This window comes from Gorilla gorilla, chromosome 8, assembly GCF_029281585.2.
Source record: "Gorilla gorilla gorilla isolate KB3781 chromosome 8, NHGRI_mGorGor1-v2.1_pri, whole genome shotgun sequence".
In the NCBI taxonomy this organism is placed as follows: Eukaryota; Metazoa; Chordata; class Mammalia; order Primates; family Hominidae; genus Gorilla; species Gorilla gorilla.
This window is the reverse complement of record NC_073232.2, coordinates 95,041,090-95,067,162: the sequence shown is the minus strand read 5'-3', so window position 1 is coordinate 95,067,162 and position 26,073 is coordinate 95,041,090. Positions and strand designations below refer to the sequence as shown.

Genomic DNA, 26,073 nt, shown 5'->3' with positions numbered 1-26,073 from the left:
TCTGGCTTAATACATTCCATCCTTCTCACCCTTCAATGTGTCTGCATGCCTAATTCTTCCTGGTCTTGAGACAAGAACCCAGATTAGCTGAGCTAAGGAGCAAAATATCTTGTATCAATATCATTGAAAAAGTGCTGAACTAGAAGCTTGAAAGTTTGAATTTCTAGTACTAGTTCTTTTTACCAAAAAAGAGTCAACAAATTGCATACATTCTCTATATCTAGTTTTCCCATATAAATGGAATTGTTACTTTTTTTTTTTTTTTTGAGATGGAATCTCACTCTGTCACCCAGGCTGGAGTGAGTGGTGCAATCTCAGCTCACTGCAACCTCTGCCTCCCGGGTCCAAGCGATTTTCTTGCCTCAGACTCTCAAGTAGCTGGGATTACAGGCTCTGCCACCACGCCTGGCTAATTTTTGTAGAGAGGGGGTTTTGCCATGTTGGCCAAACTCCTGACCTCAGGTGATCCACCCACCTTGGTCTCCCAAAGCGCTGGGATTACAGGCACTGTGCCTGCCAATTGTTACCTTTTATCCTGTTTTATTAGGATAAGTCTTATTGGTTCAAAAAACATAAATTACCAGGAATATCTTATTTGAGGGGAGGAATTATGGCACTAGGGAAGAGCCCGTGTGCACTAACATGCCCTGGATTGGAACCTCTGCTCAGCCACATGACTGTGAGCCTTTGCAAGTTACTTGATCCCTCTGGACTTTGGCGCCTCATCAATTAAGGAGAATCATAACAGTTCTTGTGTAGGTTTGTGTGAGAATTAAACAAGACAGTGGAAGTACCATGCCTGGAGAAATGTTTGACACTATGGGCACATCATAAGTTCCAGTTTCTTATGTTTGGAAATAGGTATTAAAGAGAGAATAAAATGGAGAGATCGTTGTCCTTCACACAAATAAAAAAGTTAACACTGAGATCCTGTTCTGGGTCTATTTATGTTTCTGTCCTCTTCATATCTCAAAATATGAGACTTGGCCTCATAATTCTAGACAAATCCCACAGTCAGTGAGATCTGGAATCATGTCAGCAACCAGGACTTGGATTTGGATCTGGAATGCATCACCAGTGTGTGTGGGGGTGGCAGGGGAGGCAGCTGGTTGGCAGGCAGACAGTGCCAGAGAAAATCAAATAAAGGTAATGTCTAATTTTAGGACAAGAAGACAGTATTTGAACAGCAGTGAGGTCAACAGGCACCAGTTAGGCTCAGGGCTCAGGAGCCCATCACTGGAACTGCTAGCCCTTCATAAAAGCTTTGTGTTGTGAAGCTGTTTTTTCTCGGCATGAGAGAGTGGGGTAGGGACTTGGGGGACATTTGTGCTTCTTTCCCAAATCTCGTACTTTGAGGGTTTTCTAGAATCCAGCTGTTTTTCTTAAGGTTGAGATAATCATAATTTTTGTTCGTCGGGATTCTGATTCGGGTGCATCATAAGCCACTTCCAGATGAGGGAAGAAGAGGGGGAAGGAAAATAAGAACAAGAGAAAGACAAGGAAAAAGAAAGAAGAAAGGAGAAGAAAGAGGAGGAGAAGAAGGAGAAAGAGGAGGAAGGAGAGAAGTGAAGGAAGTACCAGGCTGGAAGAAAGAGAATGAGCAGGGGCTGTCAGGGAGACATGAGTGTTGAGAGATTTTAATAGGGATATGAGATAAACTTTATTTTTACATCATTTAAAAAATAACTGAAGAAACCAATAGAAACCAATATTCAGTTAAAAACAAACTGAAGGAACTGAAGAAATACAATGAAATAAGGAAGCTAACAATACTTAAGGTAAAGTGAGTAATTTTTGTTCTGGATTGATGTAAATCTCTCCAAACGGTACAATGGGATTGGGAGAGCAGGTTTAGTCATATGAAGGGGAGATGGCATGTTGTCAGTTTCATATGAGCAAAGATTCTTTGCATTTTCTGTTTTTATACCTCAATGGAATTTTTGCTCAGTTACACTCTATGTAGAATTATAAATTCTGCTTTACAATATATAATTGATATTTTATGTTTCTGATGGTAACATATTATTTATGTGAAATATTTTGGAGGATAAGGATAGCATGCACACTAGAGCCACTCTCCACTCCTGCCTGCATGAAATGAGGCTTTCTCCATTTGATAAAGCTTAGCAGGAGCTGAAGGGGGCAATCCGCACCCATCGAGGAAGAGAGATTGCATGCAAATTGCTTCTGAAGTTAAGATTTCCCTATGTTCCTGTGAAGTGAAAAGAAATGACAAAAAAAAAGTGGCCAATTCTAAGTTTAAGAAAAACACTCTATTGAAATTTAAATTTTCTCTCTATATGAGATTCTTCATGTGGGCATGCTTCTCACTGGCCATTCTATTTCAAAGCTAAAGATTTCTGTCTGCCATTGTAACCCATGCTGCTTATATGTATGGAAATAAATTATGAAAATGAAGGCACCAGACAAGGCAAAATCTTGCTATGTGGAGTTATGTCTCGTGTGGTAAATAGAATGAACGAGGAAAGAATCAACAAGGCAAAAAGAAGTAAGGAAATGGTCATTATAAAACAGTTTCAAGAAATTAAACCTCTTAGGTCTCAGACTTTCTTTCATCTTCATTTACCCCAGTTTGGCAATGTATCTTGGAAAGATTTCCCCAAGCAAGAATGAAAAAAATACTAAATAAAATGTACGAAGTCTATTTAGTCTTACAAACTATGGTAAAGATGTTTAGTGCTCAACCATATCTGATTTTCCTCTCCTTTCTTCATTCATTGTACTACACTTTCGTCTTCCAATTAGTTGAGACCAGAGTCCTAGCAAATAAAATGTAACTAGAACTGAGAATGTGCCGCTTCAGTTTGTGGTAATGAAAAGTACATAATTGAGTATTCTCCCCCTCCAAAATCTGCTCTGGAAAGTCATTCAACTCATACCACAATTTTAAACATAAACATTGTGTTATGCTATAAGGATTTGGGGTACTTGTTTGTTATTGAAGCATAACCTATATTGACTGCTACTGGGGCTTTAGTAGTAGTCTTTAGTCATTCCTGGGCATCTAGCAGACTGTGATCATCATCATTAATGGTAATTCTGATGCTTTTTGAGATTTCTAGACATTACAAATGGGTGAGACTTACGTGCATTAACTGACAGAGGAATGGAAACCAACTGAATTTATTCTACTAGTGTGTGCAGAATCCAGGAGAAAAATGCCTTGTTTAACCAGGTTACAGTCATTTTTATGAAGATACATTTCATATTCAGTATATCAGCATTCACTTTATAGTTCTTTCTCAGGTATCTTTTGAGATTACTGGAAGATAACATTTTTACGTCCTTCAATCCTTTTTCCTCTCAAAAAATCAAGCTGTAAGTATTAGGGTGAACCACATGAAACTGCCAACATTTGACCATTTTTGATCAGCAATTTTATAAGGTGCCATGTCGCATTTCCTTTACTTTGAAAAATAAAGCACTTTATAAAAGCAGATATGATTCCTCCTTAACAGTTCTAATGATAAACATTTTTTTCTGCTAAGGAAAACACTAAGAAAGCTTTAAAAGATCAGGATTCAGATATACAAATTATAGAGTTGTGTTTAAAAAATTCTTTCTCTCCATCTATCTGTGGAAAATTATATTGGGGCTTTTATATGCTTAAGCAACTTAAAAATCTATCAGGAGCAGTAATCAATCTATAATACACAACAATAAAATGTGTATGGAAATTACATCTAAAATTATTGAGGCGACATTTTCGTTTTTTTTTTTTTTCTAAAAGAGACCTATGGATTTGTTCTAGGAGAATGCCATTCTAAACTACATGATTTATAAAACTGCTACCTAATAAAATTCTAATTTATATGCAGAAATTTGTTTACTTCTTGGGAAATAAATATTGTTGTGATTCAGAAAACTGAAATTAGCTCATTAATTGGAAGTGTTCAGTAAATCCTTTCTAAGTGAATGACCAACAACCACAGAAGCAATTTTTTAGAAATAATTTTGGCCATTAAAGTCCCAAAAATATTTGTTAACCAAAAAAAATCATGAAGACTGACTAAGAAAAATCTCTAGTAGAAAACATTAATTAAACAATGACCAGTCATGTTATACCACAAATTCCTGGGATTTTTTAGGAAAGAACATTGTAGTGATTCTCCATCCAAAACACTTTAACAAACATCGATTAGGTACCTGCCATCTATCAGGCATATGAGAATCTTTAAGGGGAACATGGATAAATAAAAACGCTGCGCTCAAGTCTAGGTGGCAGATTAGACATGTAAGTACATAAATATAATACATTGTGGTAAATGCTGTAATACAGATATGTTCAAGGGTACCGGATGTACATGTAGTGAAGTAAATAGCTATGACTGAGGAATGATACAATGACTTATATTTCACCTGTATCTTACATACTGTGTAGGAGTTTATAAGTGCACTGGAGGTGGAAGATAAGAGCAGGCGAGCACATGGGTGGTAATGTGGAAATGAGTGTTCATGGTGAGTTCAAGGATGTACTGAATGTGGCTGAAATGTGAGGTGCCTGGCAGGAGAGCAAGGACTGAAGATTAGTTTAGGAAACTCATGTGTGCTGGGACCTGCAATGTCTAGAATGGCAGGAGAAATCATTTGAAATTTAGCTGAAGGCACTGGAGTCTCATTGAAAGAACCAGAGTAAGAGAATAAAAGGACCAGATTTGGGAGATACGTCTGCCTGCTGGGTGGCTGTAAGGTGAGTTGAAGAGGTGGGGACCAGCTTCCTAGACCTACTCTTATTCTAAGGTTTATATTATTCCACCCCACCCCCAACCAACATATTACATTTCAAATTCAAGGGTGTACCTCTCTACACCGAACACATCACATATCTTCACCAACACGCAACTTGATTCCTGCCTTTTAGCTCTGCTCCTAATATCCCTATATGCAGCACCCTCTTCTATCTTCCCAAACCATGGCCACTCTTCAGAATTTAGTCCAATTTCTCTCCTGACAAAGACAAACAAACAAAAAGCAGAATCACAGAATCTGCTGAAATAAGAGATCTGTATTATCTGCAGTTTATATCTAATAATTACGAAGCTTAAAGAAGAGCTAAGTCAGAAGTACTAAAACGATTTGACCTATTGATATATTCCTGATGGTTGAGGAAACAAAGGTGGCATGAAGAATAATTACAAGCAGGGATGCAGTGATGGAGGAATGTTAATTAGGAACCTAGTAGCAGCCGTATGAACTCCTTGATCATAGAGAAAAATATAAAAGCTGACAGTCAAATGACTGCCTGCTGAGTAAAAGCACAGAACTTGGTTCAACTCAACATGAACCAGGGAAAAGTACATTTTGAAGCCCATTAAGCCTTGGGAAGACTATAAATAAGAAAGTCCTAAGATAAATCCAAAGTGGTTAATGAGGCCAAATGTTTTGATTGACCTAAGATGGTTGCTCCGGAGGGCATGATGACTTACTTACTGAGATAGAAAGCTGGTCAGCAGGAATGCTGAGTTGATTTTATTCTGTTTCTTTAACATGAAGTCATTTGGACCCAAGGATGGTTCTCTGAGAAATCTGAAAATATGCTTCATGTCCCATAACCCGTTATTCACTGACATTTACAACTCCCAGTCAAGTTCTCTTATTGTTCTCTTCAGAGCTAAATACGGATTTTTTCATAGACCCAAAACCTATATGCATTGATCAATTTCAGTGATTTTTGTCAAACCAGGTTGAAAGGGCATCTAATTTTTGAGGAAAAGGAAATAAGTCAAAACGGAGGGCTACTGGGACTTAGACACAGCCACTTTAATTCCTGAGATGACTGTGTTGCATCAAATACACTCATGCACTGCATAACGACGTTTTAGTTAGCAACAGACTGCGTATATGACTGCGGTCCCATAAGATCATAATGGAGCTGAAAAAGTCCCATCATCTAGTGACATGGTAGTCATGATGTTGTAGTGCACTGTATTACTCATGTGTTTGTGGTGATGCTGGTATAAACAAACTTCCTGTACTGTCAGTCCTATAAAAGTATAGCACATGGGGCAGGGAGCGGTGGCTCGTGCCTATAATCCCAGCACTTTGGGAGGCTGAGGTGGGTGGATCACCTGAAGTCAGGAGTTGAAGACCAGCCAGGTCAACATGGCAAAACCCCGTCTCTACTAAAAATACAAAAATTAGCCAGGTGTAGCGGTGGGCACCTATAATTCCAGCTACTCGGGAGGTTGAGGCAGGAGAATCGCTTGAATCCAGGAGGCAGAGGTTGCAGTGAGCCAAGATCGTGCCATTGCACTCCAGCCAGGGCAACAAGAGCTAAACTCCATCTCCAAAAAATAAAAAATAAAAAAAAAGAAAGCATAGCACATAGAATTCTGTACAGTACATAATATTTGATCATGATAAGAAGTTACTCTGTTACTAGTTAATATATTTTCTATACTATAATTTTTATGGTTGTTTTAGAGTATACTCTTTCTGAGTACACGGTATTAAAAGAAAAAATGTTAACTGTAAAATAGCCTCAGGCAGTTCCTTCAGGAAGCATTCCATGAGAAGGCATTGTTATCATAGGAGATGACAGCTCCATGTGTGTTATTGTCCCTGAAGACCCTCTAGTGGAACAAGATGTAGTAGAAGATGACGATATTGGTGATCCTGACCCCATGAAGGCCTAGGCTAGTGTATATGGTTATATCTCAGCTTTTAAGAAAAAAGTTTAAAAGTAGAAAATAAAACAAAAATTATAAGCGTAGAAAGAAGCTTATAATATAAAGATATACAGAGAGAAAATATTTTCATATGGCTGTACAATGTGTATGGCTGTACAAAGTGTATTTTAAACTAAGTATTACTACAAAACAGTAACAAAAATTCCAAGTTTATAAAGTAAAAAAGTTACAGCAAGCTATGTTAATTTACAATTAAAGAAAAAAAATTTTTTTACAAACGTAGTGTAGCCTAACTGTACAGTGTTTATAAAGTCTACAGAGTGTACAGAGTAATGTGCTAGGCCTCCACATTCATTCACCACTCACTCACTGACTCAACCAGGGCAACTTCCAGTCTTTGTATCACAAGTTCCTAAGGTCCTGGTCAGGCCTCCAGACCAAGAGTACTTAGTTCGTTTTTACTGAGCAGGACTGAGTTTGATCTCAATGAGAAAACCATGAAGCTACTTTCTTTCAGTAATTCCTTTCCTTCCTTCCAACTGCAGTGCATTTTCTATAATTTATTCATCCCAGTGTGCACTTACACATTGCATCTGCTTCATCATTATTTCATTATTTCTTCTTGCTTTAAAATTGCATGAGCCATTGAGCAGCTGAGATGATAAATAGGAAAAAACACCTGGGCTCTTGGAGATGAGGGTGTGGTTAAGTTTTGGGGGGGGCCTCTGTCTATTCGGCCATCTACATAGTCTTGCTTGTTCATTTTTCATATTTTTTCTTATTTATCATTTAATATTCAAAACTAAGGCCTTCTTACTTCATAGATGACTTGCCTTACCCTCCCTTCCCATATTCATGTTCTCAAACCCACTGCTATCAAGATTTTTCCCTGCTGAGAGATACTGCAGATATCCTAAAGTCTAATTCCTTATCAAGGCACTAAAGGTTCTTCAGAATCTGCCCAAATTATATTCCCTTGATACTTCCTACATTCCTATTTAGTCAGTTTTTTTTCTGGAACAATTTTTTGTACCTTTGCTTGCTCCACACCTTTTTCATGCCCCAATCTTTTCTGTTTTGCAAGACACAGCTTTGATCCTCTCTCCTTTCTACAGCATCTCTTGCCCTCCTGAGTTCTTCTGGAACTTTTATCGAGACCACTGTGTTGTACTCCATTAATTACTTAAAGGCTGTACAAAGATATATTCAAGAGTTTTACTGTTTCTTTAGTTTAGAGATTGTCATACATAATGGGGGTTAATTTTCAAAGCTAGAAAAGAAAAAAGAAAGCAGTAATATTGACAAAAATGTATTTTTTTTTGTTCCATCAATGGTAATTGATTATTGGCTTACTTCTAGTGCTCAATTTTGAAATTTGGTTTTCAATGGCATTGGAAGGGAAGGTTTCTATAGAAAGATATATCCCCCAAAGCATCAACTAGCATTATACGTATTTGCCTTTTGGTTCAATTTAAAATATTTTTCAAAAACTAGGAAAAAATGTATAAAGACATGTTAAATGGCCTTAGTTTGGAAGCAGACTGCCATCACTTTTGAAAGAAATGGAAGTATGAATCTCTTCCATTGTGATGCAATCAAGACTTCTAATTTATTTGCTTAGTGCAAGAGCATGATTACATTACCCATTATCCTTGAGGGAATGGGATGCTTTCTCAATCCTCCTGCTTTAATCTCCGTATCTGTATTATTAAAATGTATCCTTGTATCTAAAGATAATAGGATTACCTGTCTACGGAGAGCTAATGCTACTTTATTGTTTAGCGAGATCTCTAACCCAATACTTAAAACAGTGAACACAGGGGCACTCTGAATATATACACACAGCACATTCCGGGAAGCCTCCTGTTTGCAAGGATGTAAACTCAGTTCAGTAGCATGCAGGCAAATAGTACCTCAGAGCTTTTATCCATAAAACAGCACTTCCACAACATTTTTTTGCCTGCATATAGTTTAGGAAAATGTAAAGAAAAATAATGCAAGTAAGAAAGTTGTTTTCTAGCTCTAGCTCTTAACGGTTTTGAACTAAAATCACTGGAATTTGTTATTTTCGGAAGCATAACCATTTCACCACAAAAATACAAGTATTACTAAAATATATGAGCACACATATTTCAACAGGATGGGCTAGTAAACTTAAACTAATGTAGTGTCTTTTATCACTATAAGGTAAGTGGAATTCTAGGTTGCATCTGCTACTTATAGTTTTTCAATTCTTGGAACTTTGCTGAAAATCTCATGTAAGCTTCCTTAGCCATTTCTTTAATATTATCTTAAAGACACCAATTTACTTTGCTTCGGTAGAAACATAATGATAAACATATATACATATAATGACAACAATAATGGTAACAGCATTTTTATTGAATATTATATGTATGTTAGGTGTTACAGTAGGCAAGTTACCCATTATTAATTTAATTCCTTTATTTCATGATGCTACTATATACAAGGTTCTACAGTATATACTGTGATCAATGGGAGAGAGGAAGAGATAGAGGAAGAAAAAGAGAGGAAGGGAGGGAGGAAGGAAGAAAGGAAAGATAAAGGGAGGGAGGGAGAAATACAAAATTAAAACATGAGGCTGGGCACAGTGGCTCACGCTTGTAATCCCAGCACTATGGGAGGCCAAGGAGGGTGGATCACGAGGTCAGGAGATCGAGACCATCCTGGCTAACACGGTGAAACCCCGTCTCTACTAAAAATACAAAAAATTAGTGGGGCGTGGTGGTGGGTGCCTGTAGTCTCAGCTGTTCAGGAGGCTGAGGCAGGAGAATGGCGTGAACCCGGAAGGCGGAGATTGCAGTGAGCTGAGATCGCGCCACTGCACTCCAGCCTGGGCGACAGAGTGAGACTCCGTCTCAGAAAAAAAAAAAAAAAAAAAAAAATTAAGACATGGTCTGTATTTTCACAAATCTGTTTGGGAGAGGGTGTGTGGTAAACATCTGTCAAATTTTCCCCACAGCATAATTTGCAAAGAGTTTTAGTTTTTGTCCTATTTAAAGAAACTGAAGCTAGAAATCATAGATTACATGTATAGATTATATATGGGAGTGAGTTTTGTAAGAAATTTAAACAGTACACCAATACTCAAGAAAAGCTTTAAGTCTCCATCAAAGGACTGGTGAATAAATTCCTATGTTTGCAAACATAACATATTTAAGAGATGTTCGGATCTTCAGAATACTTTTCTCTTAAACATAATTTTAAAAATAATTAATCAACTATTCAGCAGTTGTTGCCCATAAAGGAGTCATTTCCACTAAACTGTACAAGATCACTCAACTTGTTAGAGCAAGCACTATTATTTACCCTAACTAAATCAGGTTGACTCCAAACTTCAAGATTTCCCATCACCAGATAAATACAAAGACATTTTCTATCTCCTAATCTATTATCTATCTATCTATCTATCTATCTATCTATCTATCTATCTATCTATCTACTATCTACCTATCTATCATCTATCTATCCATCTATCTTATCTTTCATCTATCTATCTATATCTAAGTGAACAGTGTGTGATATTCACAAACACAATGGTAGCTCCAAAGAGTAGGAAGGGACAATGTGCATGTGACAAGGTTTGTGGTGACGAGCCTTGCTTAGTATCCAGTCTAAGGGTACCTGATAAACAATAAATAGTGAGAGGACATGGTGCTTCAAGAGAAGAGCACTTTAAAGTCTCTTTGTTTTCCTCCTCCTACTCTAGTCACCTTTCTAAACCTTTTATTCTCCAAATTTTCTTCTGAATCTATGGCTCTCATCTCTTGGCAGACGGAGCAGCCTCTTGAGAGCTATCAGTGCCTTTAAAACCCCTTGTTCCCTTGCCTAGTGTTCTATTCAGCAGGCGGTTGTTGAGAACTGAGCTTACGCCCACCATAGCCGGTGCAGGAAACCAGGGAAAAAGAAATGCAGGTATCAGGATTCTCTTCTGAGGACCTTACCAAGCACTGGTGTATTAGAAGATATAAAAACAATGGGAAGTGTTCTCCTCCAAAAGGTGGCTTGCAAATCACTATATATTTATGTTGTGCCTATTACAGAGCAGGAAGTGTTGTAGGCACTCTATCAGCTTTGGAGGAGAATGTCCATCACAGTCACTCAGATCACATTAGTTAATAAGTCAGTTCACTTCTGAACATACCATTAAATAGCAATGAAACCAAAAGAGTAACTCCTTCATTTTAGAAGGTGTCACTTTACTGACAAATGACATTTGTCAATGTATTGATTTATTTGTCAATTTATTTACTTCAGGAGAATATTATGCCCAAGAAAAGCCTAGTAAAGCACTGGTGTTTCTGCCAGTCCCTGTTGAAGATTTCACCAGCTTTCAGCAAAAATATTGGCATAATATTTCCAACTGGACTGAGTTATTCTGAAATTGTTCCTCCTGCACATTTTAATTTTATGAAGCTTATAAAATCTAATATTTATTGAGAATCTCTGCATATTAGGTATTTCACATTAATTGTTTCAATTGACATTACCACAGTTTTATGAGGTAAGTCAATTATTATCTCCAGTTTACAAATGAGGAAACTGAGTTTCAGAAAATATAGTAAATTGTACAGAATCAGTCAATTGTTCAGTCAACAGTGGCAGTGGTAGACTTCAAATAAGGCAATTTTGCTCCAAAACTCAAGTTCCTTAATTGCCACCTCCTAAAGCTTACCCAAAAGGCAGTTTTTTTTCTCACATGATTTTTTATCACAAGTCAGTCTTAACAACCATGAGTGATGCCCCAATTATGTTTTCATATTATACTCTTCTTTGACATAAAATCCAGTAATGTCTTGTCTAGACCCTGGGCTTCAAGGCTCTAGAGAAAACAGCCTGAGTTGTTTAGAAAGAAGTAAACCTGCCCTGTGGCAGCACATTTAAACTCTTGCCTAGAACAGCTTAACCTTGAGCAGCCCCAGGATCATGTGGCTAACATCCCTTAGCAAGGAGCTTTCAGGCGGGGATTGGACAGTAACTGGAATTGAAGCTGCTTATAATTATCTGCATCATTTTTAGCATTCAAATTGAATTCCACTGAAACTGCCTAGTGAAACTAGGGCATTTATTATGTGTCTGCAGCAAAAGAAATGGCTCTGAAGAAAGCTTCACCATATTCAGGATCATATTGAGCTGCATTGAGTATTCAGAGCAAACGTCAACCCTGTCGGCTCACAGCATGATCAACAGCGATTCATAAACTCAGAACACTCCTGGAAATCTTGGTCCTTACTGGAAAAGTCCAGAGAATAAAGATTAAAATCATGACAAGGGCGGGAGAGTGGTCTGGTAAGACATTTATGGTTTGATTTCTTTAGACTATTTTATTAGCATTTTAGAAGGAGCATGTGTCCATGTATTACTTGCATGATTAAAATTTTAATTTTCAAAGGACTCAGTGCATTCATTACTTCATCAAACATTGATTGGTTATTTAATGTGTCAGGCATTCTGCTGATTACTGGTGATTTAGCAGTGGATAAAATTAAAACAATGGCACATTTCATTCATCACAGTCAAGAGGCTAACATAAAGTACCTTGAAGACCCCAACCAGCCTGTTGGGGTTCAAATTTCACCTTAGCAGTTATTAGATGTGTGGCATTGCTCAAGATATATGTCTTCCATTCCTCAATGTTCTCATCTAAAATACTATGATTGCAATAATAGTACCTATTTCGTAGGGTGGTATTAAAAGTTATATGATGTTAATATAAGTAAAGGGCTTAGAATAGTGTTTGGTGATTGGTAAAATTCATATTAGTTTTGGTATAACTAGCTACATGGATAATGCTTCCCATCAGATCTTTTTCTATTTGTACAAACCATGGCATTGATATAGATGAATATGGTATATTATATGATCATATCAAAATAGATATTTTGATATCATAGCTCTGAAATAAAATACATAGATAGTGCAATTTATAAAATAAAGGTTAGTACATAAACAAAAGACTTTTTTCTTTTTTTTTTTCCAGTAGGTAAGAACATAGATTCTGAACACTAATTACCTGGGTAGAATCCTAGCTCCAACCCTTCCTGTCCCTGTAGCCTTGTGTGAGTTAGCTTTTCCCCACTTCGTAATTATTTTGTCTGCAATTAATAATGGTGTTTATCTCATAGAGTTGATATGAAGATTGAGATATGTCACCTGGGTATTTGTACACTGCCCTGTAATCAGAAAGGCCCCACTCTTAGTTTAATGCTCTGGCATCACCATGTTAAAATTCTTAATAATTTTTGAACAAGCAGCTTTGCACTATTTTTCACTAGACTGACCTCACTAATTATGCAGCCAGTCATCATGAGACTTAAATGAGCTAATATATGTAAAGACTTAGAACAGTGCCTGGCACAGAAAATGCTATGTAAATATTAACTATTATATTATTATATTCCTTTATTTAGATACCAGAAATTCTTATTTCAAGTGATTTCGTAAATGCAAGATTTTTCTTTTCACTAGAGTAAGAAAAATACTTGTTTTTTGTATGGAATTTAAACAATTACTTAGCTGAGCATTGAACGTGACATACCACCTGCTATGAAATGCCATAATTATGATGAATATGCTAGTTTTATAATAGACCTTGGCTACAAAGTTTTTGACTATGACTATACAACAGTCCAGAGTCAGACGGAGTGAGAAGAAAAGATCCAACACTTCCTGAGCATCTACTATGTACAAAACAGCACAATGGTCATCTCATCAAGTCCTTTCAGTTCTCCTTCAAATTATAACTCTACTTTTATAGATCATGAAACTAAAACTCAAGACATTTAATACAGCCCAGTCAACATCACAAAACAAAGCATAAAAATTGAAATCCAGGTCTAACTACAATGTCTACATTTCCAATGTCAGATTGTCCACCTCAAATACTGAGTATAAGAGTGGCATATTTGTGAGTCCATCATTACATATGTATGTATACACGGTGCTCAGAAATATCAAGGAAGACATGATCCCAGGATTTGTTTTTATCCTGTCAACATTATTCTGAGGAAAGGAGCTCCATAAAATGCAGTAGGCATCAGAACCCACAGTCCTGGAGGCAGAGTGATCTCTTAGGCAAAAAAAACTCTGGTAATGTCCACTGTTGCTCTGTTGGAGTAGATAGTCAGGCAGGCATGAGGAAAGCAGGAGAGGGGCCCCCAACCTAAGAATGTCAGGCGACCATCGGGTGATGGTCAGGCAGTTGTCACACTGTCTTTCTAAAATAACAGTTGGTTTAAGCCAGTGCCAGGTGTCAGGCCTCTGAGCCCAAGCTAAGCTATCATATCCCCTGTGACCTGCACGTATACATCCAGATGGCCTGAAGTAACTGAAGAATGACAAAAGAAGTGAAAATGGTCTGTTCCTGCCTTAACTGATAACATTACCTTGTGAAATTCCTTTTCCTGGCTCATCCTGGCTCAAAAAGCTCCCCTACTGAGCATCTTGTGACCCCCACCCCTGCCGGCCAGAGAACAACCCCCTTTGACTGTAATTTTCCTTTACCTACCCAAATCTCATAAAACGGCCCCACCCCTATCTCCCTTTGCTGACTCTCTTTTTCGGACTCAACCCGCCTGCACCCAGGTGAAATAAACAGCCTTGTTGCTCACACAAAGCCTGTTTGGTGGTCTCTTCACACGGATGCGAGTGACCAGGGAAAAGCAGTCTTCCAATAGATAGGAAACACCTGGAGGGGTGATCAGCTGCTTCCTAATAAGATCTCAGGAGTTATGTGTGTGGGCTCAAGCATGAGCACTAAGAGGCAAAATGGCGGAGTTTAACTGGTATATGTCCTTCCTCTTAGAACACTTGGCTAGTAAGGGAAAAAGGCCTCAAGTGAGCAGGTGTACAACTTCAGTAAACACACCGTGCATGTGGCCCCTTCCAAACGCTGGCAGGCCACTGTGCATGTGGGCAGCCCGCTCCAAAGGGAGAATCAATGGAGAAGTAATGCAACCCACCAAATCATGCAACATACAAAACCCAAGACAAAGGTCAAACAGTGCACTTAACTCTCAAGTTGCCCACTTGGCCCCCTTCCAAGTGTGCTTTACTTCCTTTCATTCCTGCTCTAAAACTTTTTAATAAACTTTCATTCCTGCTCTAAAACTTGCCTCAGTCTCTCACTCTGCCTTACACCCCCTTGGTCAAATTCTTTCTTCTGAGGATCAAGAATTGAGGTAGTATTGTAGAGGCATACAATTTGCCCCTGCTAATAGTTCTATAATTCTAAGCAGTGTTCAAGTCTATGAAAAGAGTTTCAGACAGTAAAAAAGAAAGAGGGAGAAAATGGCCATAAGAGAAGAAAAGCCAGAGAAAGATGAGAAAAAAGCAAGAGTTTCATTTTTCTATTTCTTCATTTTTGCATGAATGATCTTGTTGTGTGTAAAACTGTCAGTACCAAAAAGTGCATAGTCTGAAACTGATTCCAAAAACAAACAAAAAACTCCCCAAAACTTTCAACCACCCCATGTAAACTCAAATGAAACTAATTTTGGGCCAGGTGTAGTGGCTCACGCCTATAATCCCAACAGTTTAGGAGGCTGAGGCTGGAGCCCAGGAGTTGAGACCAGCCTCGGCAACATGGTGAAACCCCCATCTCTACAAAAAGTACAAAAAATAGCCAGGTGTGGTGGTGCACACCTGTTGTCCCAGCTACTAGCAAAGCTGAGGTGAGAGGATAGCTTGAGCCCGAGATTGTAGTGAACTGAGATCATGCCACTGCACCCCAGCCTGGGTGACACAATGAGACCCTGCTTTAAAAAAAAAAAAAAAAAGAGAGAGAGAGAAAAAGAAAGAAAGATAATTTTGAAGAAAATAAAGGGAAAAGTTTTATTTAAATTACAAAATGCATGCTCCAGATTAAGAGTTCAGATATCTAAGAAAACTAAGAGGTCTGATTGAAGTTTTCTCTGCCTCAAAGTGACCTAGAGCCCAACAAATGCGTTAACTCCCCCTAAAAGCAACTCCAAACTACAATAGAAAAAAAAACGTTCAAAGAAAAAAATCAAAATTCAGAGTCCTCTACTAGAGAATAACAAATAGAGGCTGGGCGCCATGGCTCTGGCCTATAATCCAGCACTTTCGGAGGCCGAGGGGGGGCAGATCATTTGAGGTCAGGAGTTCAAGACCAGCCTAGTCACATGGCAAAACTCTGTCTCTACTAAAAATACAAAAATTAGCCAGGAGTGGTGGGACACGCCTGTAATCCCAGCTACTTGGGAGGCTGAGGCAGAAGAGTTGCTTGAACCTGGGAGGTGAAGGTTGCAGTGAGCCAAGATTGTGCCATTGCACTCCAGCCTGGGTGACAGAGTGAGACTCCATCTTGAAAAAAAAACAAACAAAAAAAAACACAAATAGAAATGGCAGACCAAAATATGTTCACCTTTTTCTGTGGTCCAGGAACATGAATAAGAGGGTGGCTGGGGGCGGTCCCCTGATGTCCTTTCACCTTTAGAGTGACAAAGAATGCAAACACCCTTAGCAGGAAAACAGGTTAGTCTTCCTTAAGGCAATCCAAGCAGATGTTTCAATTTTTTTTAATCAACATAATATGTGGTAGCTTATGATTATTAATGAAGACAGAAGTTCAATTCTGATGTTATGATAGTTTTTTTTAAGCACGTGAACAGAAGGGCTGGGACTTTTTTCTGTTGATTCCTATAATAACTCCCTCTTCTGCATAGTGTGGCTGGCCTTGTGTCAATGAAACTCTTTCTTTACTTCAATGCTGTTGCTTTTTCCTGTTGATTTTAAGCAAAATAAAGACATTTTGTTTCTATTATTGAATGAGAATACACCTCCCTGATTCCTATATGATTTTTTTTTCTAACTGTGTGGAATTACAGAAACATCGTGTGAATATTTTTATATTTGGATGGATTCATAGAATTTGTTACCCTTTCAGGATGGTTCTTGCCTAGTTATGTAGATACAAAATATGATCTGTGCTTATTTGTAAGTGAAGTAAGGTACATCCCAGATAGAGTACTAGAACTGAAACTGCCTTTGCAAAAATTATAATAGTGAGAAAATTATGGCAGTGGGGGAGATCTGATCTAGCCAACTCCCCTCTTGCCTTGAGCCTTCAAACTGCTTTTAATTATTCCTTGGCTGCTTAAGCCAAGCTAGCTTTGGGAGGCATTTAATTTATAGGTTAAATGATAATAGCCTTTCCCCAAAACTCAACCACTTTTGTAAAGCTAATGAGAGACCACCAGGCTAGGCAGATAGAGGGGGCTGAATTCTGCTAAGGTGTAGACATAAAGGATTGCCAGTCATTATTCAAGAGATCAAAAGGTATGCAACTTCCCCGATTACCCCTGTGGACAGCATCACTATTATTGAACCTAAGACTGGCCTTTTGAAATGTCTTTTCGGGTTCTTTGCATGTCTGACACTTGGCTTCACCTGGACTCACCAACTGCTCTTGTGGCCCCACCAGAAGCTATTCAGCACACAGGAGGATCATTTCCCATAACCCTATGACTTCACCCCTAAACAATCAGCAACAAACATCCACTGTCTAGCCACTCCCATCACTTCCCCCAAACAATCTTTGAAAAACCCCAAGGCCGGGTGCAGTGGCTTACACCTGTAATCCCAGCACTTTGGGAGGCCGAGGTGGGCGGACCACCTGAGGTCAGGAGTTCAAGAGCAGCCTGGTCAACATAGAGAAACCCCATCTCTACAAACATACAAAAATTAGCCAGCATGATGGCGGGTGCCTGTAATCCCAGCTACTCAGGGGGTTGGGGAGGAAGAATGGTTTGAACCCAGGAGGCGGAGGTTGCAGTGAGCCGAGGCGCGCCATTGCACTCCAGCCTGGGCGACACAGTGAGGTTCCATCTCAATAAATAAATAAATAAATAAATAAATAAATAAATAAACATAAATAAAACCCCCTAATCTAGAAGCCTTTGAGGAGATAATAATTCCCTCTCCCCCATGGTGTGGCCGGCCTCATGTCAATTAAACTCTTTCTTTTCTGCAATTATGTGAATTAATTTTGTTTGTGCAGTGGGCAGGAGAACCCATCAGGTGGTTAAAGAATTCATTACGGCAGGTGGGGGTGGGGAACAAAACGGGACTTCATCTGAGAGATCTGAGACTTCGCATCCAGCACAACATTCTCACTTTACCTGAATGTACTTCCCTGGAAACTCATGCTCCCGATGTTATCAGATATAGAGTGCTGGATGAATCATCCTCCTAGTAGATTCAAATGACTGATAGACAATAAGGCTCATTCCTTGCTGGGATCATAAAGGGGACTATATTCAATTACTTATTAAAAGTCTAGAGAAGATGATACTTAAGCCATGTTTAAGTGTCAGTAAAAAGGCAAATATGACTCTCGGGAAAGCTAAATGATAAAGTAAATGAGAGAATAAAAAGATAGGCCAGATGAACTAAGAGTTTGGGTTTTTAGCTAGGGATTCTAAACTCTCACCCTGACAACTGAGAGCCACTGTTGTTTCTGAACAAAAATGAGGCAATATGAAAAAAGATATAGTGTGGAAAGTTTATGTAGTAACATGCAGGAAGAGATTAATAGGCAAGAATGTCAACCAGATGGCACTGGATGACTAATTCCATATTGAGTTCTCTTGTCTCTTTATTTTCCTGGTGTGCATCTCTGTCACAATTCCAACCTGAATAAATCTAACTACTTGCTTTCTCTAATTTTGCCATACAGAGTCCCAGTTTACACATGTTGCCTTGATACTCCTGGTTAGCACTCTTTCACTTTCAAAAGGCCCCTCATTTGGACAAGAAATCATATGGCCACCCTGACGTTGCCCAGCAACACTGTTGAACATCTTGTATGCTGGACTAATTCAATCATTCTCCTAAACCCGCCTTTTATTGCTGAAGTTCCAAGGTTCAGTCTTGAACCCTAGGATCGTTCTCTCCTGGATCTATGTTCTTTCCCTCTGAGCATTTGAATTCATGACACTGGCTTAAATGGTCACTTACTTAAAGATACTCCACATATTTATATTTTTAACATAGGCCTCTCCTTTGAGCTCCAGACCTAACTTTCTAGTTGGTATCTTCACATGGATCCCGACTGCAAAGTCATCTTAAACTCAACCTGTCTGAAAGCCCAGTGAAGATTTATAGCTGAGGCTATTCTTCCATCCCCCAACCCCCAAACTGTGGATTGTCTCCAGTGTGCTCTCTCCTGGTAGACCTCATACCACTCATTCTGCACTCAAGCCAGAATCAAGGAGTTATCCTGACCTCTCACTTTCCATCATTCCCACATCTGATCTGTCAGCAATCTATGTCACCTTAATTCCAAATACAGTAAGTCTTTACTTAATGTCATCAATAGGTTCTTAGAAATTGCCACTTTAAGCAAAATACAGTATAATGAAAACAACTTTACTATAGGCTAATTTATATAAATAAGAGTTAAGTTCCTACTGCCTATTTCTGGTCACTAAAATATCACACAATTTTAAATAAAGACCTCTACTATTTACCATTGAAATAAATGTGAGCTATATATACATTTAAGAAAGATGAATTTAAAAAGTAAGATAATTATTTACCCAATTATTCAATCTCAGAGTCAAGGGAGGCTAAAGCCTGTCCCAGCAGCTCAGGGTGCAAGGCGGGGCCAGCCCTGGACAAGATGCCAGCCATCCCATCTCAGGGCACACTCATTCATATGCACCCACACTCACTCACACTGCAGCAATTGACCTCATGCATAGATCTTTGGGATGTGGGAGGAAACAGCAATACCTGAGAAAACCCATGAAGGGCTGGGCACGGTGGCTCATGCCTGTAATCCCAACACTTTGGGAGGCTGAGGCAGGTGGGTCATCTGAGGTCAGGAGTCTGAGGCCAGCCTGGCCAACATGGTAAAACCCCATCTCTACTGAAAACACAAAAAATTAGCCGGGTGTGGTGGTGCATGCCTGTAATCCCAGCTGCTAGGGAGGCTGAGGCAGGAGGATTGCTTGAACCTGGGAGGCGAAAGTTGCAGTAAGCCGAGATCGTGCCACTGCACTCCAGCCCAGGAGACAGAGTAAGACTCCATCACAAAAACAAACAAACCAACGAACAAAAAAACCACGCAGATTTGAGGGGAACATGCAAACTCCACACAGGCAGGGGCCCAGGCCTGGAATTGTTTTGTTTTGATTTGTTTTGTTTTGATTTGTTTTGTTTTTCCCTTGTCAACAGTCTAACAAAATGACAATATTCGAGGACCTGCTGCAGCATTCCCCCTTACATCTCCTCCCCACCACCATGATCACCCAAGCTGCTGTAATTAGTCGTGAATGAAGGCAGAGAGCTCATTACTACCTCCACATTGACATTAGCCCCTGAAATCTTCTGTTTGCCATGGGGCCACATATTTCTTTTGTTTGTTTTACCACAAATCTGATCATGTCTATCACCCAGGTGCACTTTCAAACAAATCAATACCCCATTTTCCTTAAAATCAATATAAAAAGATGCCCCCTTCCTCCTCTCCAGTCTCCTCTGGTGCCACCCCTCTCCTGTGCTCTGGCCACATGGCCTGTTCTCCATTCTCCTCACGGCCTCAGCTCCTTCTCACCAGGCACCCTTTGCACTTTCTGTCCCCACTGCCTAAAACATTTCTTTCCTAGTACTCTCGCCTGCTTGAGGCCTGCTTCTTTCTGGCTCAGCTTAGTCTTCACTGTCTCAGGAAATTCATCTTCATGATTTGGGCTTTCTTAAAAAAGCAAATTTACAACTTACACGCCAGAGAAGACAACTGAAATTTTGCTGATATTAGAGATCAGTAAGGAAAAAACCTAGAAAGAAAACAGAAGAGTTCAGGCCTGAAACTTGGGAAACAACCATTTAAATATAGGATGGATAGGGAGATATAGACAGTGAAGAGAGTAGGGGAAGCCAAAGAACAAAGTCCTCACTCATGTAATTAATCAAAACTTTGCCTGTGATAAATAGATGTTAGCATATCTTCACATTATTTTTGACTGCTGCCTAATTATCTCCCACTTGTTCTTGTAGAGGAATCACACATGTGACATTGGAGCATCCCTAATTCTGGTTCTACTTTTGAATAGGTGTGTGGTTTCAACTGAGTTGATTCATCTCTCTGTAATCAGGTATTTCACCACCTATGAAGTATCGTTTACCTCATTTTACAAAGGATGAAATACAGAGGAGAGAAGTTGAGCCACGTGTGTGAGATCACAGAGCCAATGACAGGGCCAAGATTGGAACTCAGAAACCAGAGCTGTCCAACCTGAAGTCCAAGCTCTGCACCCTATTCAGCAGTGCTTCCAAAGAATGACAGTCACTAATCCACTGCTCCATGTATCTTCAGAGTGGCGAAAATGACAAAGCCAGGCTAGATCAAAGACTTTCAAGGCAATCTGCTCCTTAACGGGGAGTCAAAGATGCTTGCTTTAGCCAGGTTCTGAAATGACCTTAATCCATATTTAGCTAAAAACAGACCAGATACTCTGGGCTTTTCGATCACATTAACATATTTCAACCAATGAGACCAACACCACCCAAGGTAAGGTCCCGGCCAGAGATTCATTCTCCTGTAACAACTGGAGCTTACTGAAAGTGACATAACTAAGAAAGAGACACAGGAGTCACAGTGTTGCAGCTGTTTTAAGGCCATAGTACGCTGAAGCATGATGGGTTTTCCAGGCACTGGTGAGGACCTTAGGGTATGGGAGGAGGAGCTATGTGCATGGACTGGCAACATCTTGTGGATGCAGGCTAGGGTCCCAAGCTCATTGTCACAGCCGCCTTCCACCTAAGGGGGAAGGTTGGAACTTGGGCTTATTGCCTCCCAGAGGTGGACTTACTGTGCAGAGAATGGAGCCCAGGCCTCAGGGTTCATCTCTTATACAACCCTCTAAGGAGGCTGAGAATTGATGGGAAATGCAGAGAATTGCAGGTAGAGAGGAGATGCCAGGTTGCAATCAGGAAACTCTCTATGCAAACATGTTTCAATGCATTGCCTAAAAAGAACACAAAAGGAGGACCTGGATCTCCCAGTCTCTGCTAACTTTGGTGAATTCTCTCTGCTTGTAAATTTGTGTGTGTTTTTTGTTTTGTTTTGTTTTTTTTCTTGAAGAGAGCCAAAAAAATGTATAAGCTTTAGGATCCACAGGAGAAGATACCTGTCTTGTGAGTCCTGAAGATTATGACCTTAAGTTTCTCTTTACATATGTCCTTTAAATCTATTGCTAGACAGGTAAGCTAGGGAAGGAAGATACTGCCTGAAATAACATGGTGGTCATGAAAGAATCTTCCTACAGGTTTGAAAAAGAGCAGGTACTCTCTCTCCAAAACTCTACAACCATACTTGTTCATTTGGGTGTAGAAAAATGATATAGGACTGAATAATAAGCATGACTGAGCTCATTAACAATGACAAGTATTATCAAGTCTCTGATAATTTACTGTGCAATGTGGACAAAAATGAGTTTGTGTGTGTTTATGACGCATGTATTTGTGCACGTTTGTGTTGATGTGTGTTTGTGCTTCATTTATGGGGTGACTACTGAGGAGAATATTGATTTGTGAGGGAGAGATAGAACAAAAACAGAGATGTGAAAGAAGGCAAAGAGACAAAGAGAGGGAGACATGATGAGTAGTGGGAAATAAGAGTGGGAAGAAATGACAGAGGGAGGGAGAGTAGGGTGAAAGAAGGCAAGGAGTTCAGCAGACACAGGGTTTTCTAATCACCAGAATCAAGGTCATCTTGACCGCTTTAAGAAATAAAGTTATTAATTTTTTTTTAAGTCTTATAGTGGTCTAAACAAAATTATTCTCAGTAAAGTACCCTCTCTTCTTGTCACTTGGGCTCCAAAGGGGAGTGGTGGAGGATGCCACATGTTGCAGATTTTTTTTTTTTTTTTTTTTGAGACAGAGTCTCGCTCTGTCGCCCAGGCTGGAGTGCAGTGGTGCGATCTCGGCTCACTGCAAGCTCCGCCTCCCGGGTTCACGCCATTCTCCTGCCCCAGCCTCCTGAGCAGCTGGGACTACAGGCGCCCGCCGCCACGCCCGGCTAATTTTTTGTATTTTTAGTAGAGACGGGGTCTCACCGTGTTAGCCAGGATGCTCTCGATCTCCTGACCTCGTGATCCACCCGCCTCGGCCTCCCAAAGTGCTGGGATTACAGGCGAGAGCCACCGCGCCCGGCATGTTGCGGCTTTTTAAATTCTCATTTCACATTTTTGATGAATGTGTCCCAGAAAGGCCATTTCTGCCAATGGCAAAGTTTCTTTATGTTTTGGAATGTGCCTTCCAGCAGTCACACAAAATCTCACCCTGCAAATTGCTGGGGAGCTTTGGAATTTTGAAGTAAAGAAACCATAATTGGTAGTAAGTTTGGGTAGCAAAATTAAACTGAAGAACCAGGAAAATAAAGTACTAAAAATTTATTCTGTGTCCAACTCAAGACAATGATTACTTTTAGAAAATTGTGCATTGCCCCAAAGCACCTTAGTACTGGGACTAGTCTTCAAATATCTCAACTTCACAGTTACTTTGTTATTTCTGATTATTATTATTATTATTATTATCATCATAAATGGCTGACTAGTCCAAGTTACTTACCTTCATTTTTGCTTATTACTGAAACTCCCTAACTGCTCCTTCATATTTATAGGATGGCAGACTTTCAATTTGCAACATACAATATTTGGATCAAACAATACACATCTCTGATTCTACTTGCACCAATATCTAATATCATCATGGTGATTATAGGTGACGATGGTGGTGATGATGGAAAATAAAGAAGAACGAGGAGAAGGGCCTCTGATTGATTTCTTGAGCATTTACCGACTTTAACAGCAGTTCCCAGATGGGAAGTAGCATAGCTGAGCCTTAAATTCATGCCCTTCAGGATCTGTGGCTCTCACCAATATCATGAGGCTAAACTCCCACCAGAAAATAGAGGCAATCTATGATGTAAAGGCAGACAATTCCCAAATTCATACTCGTTTCCCTCTACTTGTGAAAGCATAATTTTTTGTTCATCCTAAGGTCACCAGAGCCTTCGAGATAATCTGGCACATGAAAGGTACTCAGTCCTTGTTTCCTGAATGAATTATTCAGTGGACGCAACAGCTGCTGATGGAGGCTTAGAACGCTTCTCAGTCTCTACACAGAGCATGGAAACTTGGTCCTAAATATGAACTTACAGATCTCAACTGTTTGCTCTGGCCATTCCTAATAATAGACACATCAAAATATTATATTAAGATTACAGTGTTTGATATTTTCAAATTGGGGTAAATTTGGCCTGTATCTAGCAGGAACAACTCCAATCTAATAATATGCAGACTCATGACTCATAGGGGAATATGCAGGCTTGACTCATCAAGGGGAAGGCCAAATCCTTATTTCTTGTGGAAATCTCATTGGTTACAAAATACATTAAAAATATAGAATCTGAGAGAGTAATAAAATCAGATTTCCCAACAATGAAGCATACTAGCCACATTCAGGATCATTTAAGAGTGGTTATTATTGGCTCTCTGTAGTACTGAGAAAGCCAACTGTATCATAAATAGTTCTGCATTTCCAGAGAACCTAGCTAATTTTAGACATTCTGCCAGAAGTTCATCTCTGCCTCAAAGGGCTTTGAAAACAAAAGTAAAGGCAAACAGGCAAATAAAAGTTAAAAAGGAGAGGGTGCGGGCAGAGAAGAAGAGGGAAGAGGAGAAGAAAAGAGAAAGGAAGAAAGAAAATAAGTAAGGGAGGGAGGGAGGAAGCTGGTTTAATTTTTCACTTCCTTCATATTGAAAAACTGCGTTGGTGAGCAAGAAACTGACGTATAAATTTAGCTCCTGTATTATTTTCACTGATATATTTCTATTGCTTAGCAAATTTCTACAAAAATTTTGGAATGTTGTCAGCTTTGCATCTAAAATTTTCCTCATGCCTGTGGGTGTATGCATACATATGTATAAGCATGAAGTTATCTGAGATGTTACTGCCAGAAGGGCTCTTGAGAGCTGTTCTTGAGGTGAACAAAGAGTTACTAGCAGAATCATGAAGTCTGCTCATGTTCCTGAATTCTGGCTTCCCAAGGTCCAAGTAACTGTTGGGAGCACACACACAAGAGGATTCTGACATTTTTGGCAAGGAGTAAGACTTAATATCACTTGGCTGGGGGTGCCCCAGGGTAGATGGTATACTTTCACCTCCTCTCAAGTCTTCCCCTCTTTAATTTTATTCTCCTCTCCTTTTGTCATTATCTCAGGCCTGTGAGTTAGAAAAAAATTAGCTTTCCTTCCAGGCAGTATCTCTGTGTAAAGCCTTTTGAGCACTGCACTAAAGACTACTTAAAGTCAATGGGTACTTTGGGCAAATTATTCCACTGTTGAGATATCCAAATCACAGCTGGAAAAAACACATTAACATCAGATCGCTAAGCCCTACTCCTGGTGCTGGAGACATCATTCTTCACATCTGCCTCACACCCGAGGCATGAAAGAGCCACATCTGGGCAGTGTTTACACTCAGAACCATGGTACTGCCTCAGGGTGGTGCCTGTTTCAGTAAACAGACAAAAATCTCTGTGTGCCACCTAGAGAAGAGTTGGTTATGAGAATCATATCACAACTCTTCCAGCTACCTTTGGGCTTTAGGTTATGTTTTGACCACTCCTGAGTTCAGAGGACTATAGTCCCTCATTTTTGTGTCAGTGTTGGAACCCAAGGTGAGGAGAATGGACGTAGAGGCAGGGGCGCTCTGCTGTGGACCCCAGTCAGAAACACAGAACTCTGCTTCTTTCAACTTAAATTAGGTGCTGTTCAAACTCCCAAAGATGGAAAGGAGGTTTGTGTAGAATCACTGTTGCATTAAAGTTTTTAGACGATGTGCAAGTACCCTATTACACTCTGTATATATAATGTATCATGCGTTTATTAAAGTCATCTCACAAATATTTATTACCATATCCAAGTATAAAAATGAATAAACACATGGCTGGAGTACGAAGAATAAAGTGTTCTATTTTCAGATTACCTCTGGAAAAGCAAACTGAGCAACAGGAAGCCATGATGGGATTTAACAGTGGAGGATAAAGGGTCAGAATTGGGATAGAAGTCAGATCCGCAGTTTGTAAAGAACTCTAGCCATGGTGGGAAGAGGATTCAAGGGATTAACCATACGGCAATGTCAAAATGGAAATTATTCAACATTCGTCCAAAATTATAAATGGTAACTTGGGCTATGGTGGTGGAAATGGAGATGAAAGTGAAATGGATGGATCTGAGAGACAGAAAATCATTTTTTTTAGATGCAAATAAGGGAAAGAGTAGTGTCAGAGGGAAGGCTGAGGATTTCAGACTATGGAACCTGATGGGAATAGGGTCTCACTCCGAGAAGCATACCTGGAAAATAATCAGGTTAA

The 26,073-nt window shown here is 39.5% G+C and overlaps 1 protein-coding gene and 1 long non-coding RNA gene across 9 annotated transcripts in view; one reads left to right on the top strand and one right to left on the bottom strand.

The window, feature by feature from the left end:
• The window catches only part of NRG3 (neuregulin 3), a 1,121,069-nt gene that overhangs the window by 298,760 nt on the left and 796,236 nt on the right, over positions 1-26,073 (bottom strand). The window lies entirely within an intron of this gene.
• On the top strand, positions 1,597-12,065 carry LOC129525061 (uncharacterized). Its single transcript, XR_008669094.2, has 2 exons — positions 1,597-1,778; positions 11,754-12,065. It is a non-coding gene; the product is annotated as an uncharacterized lncRNA (long non-coding RNA).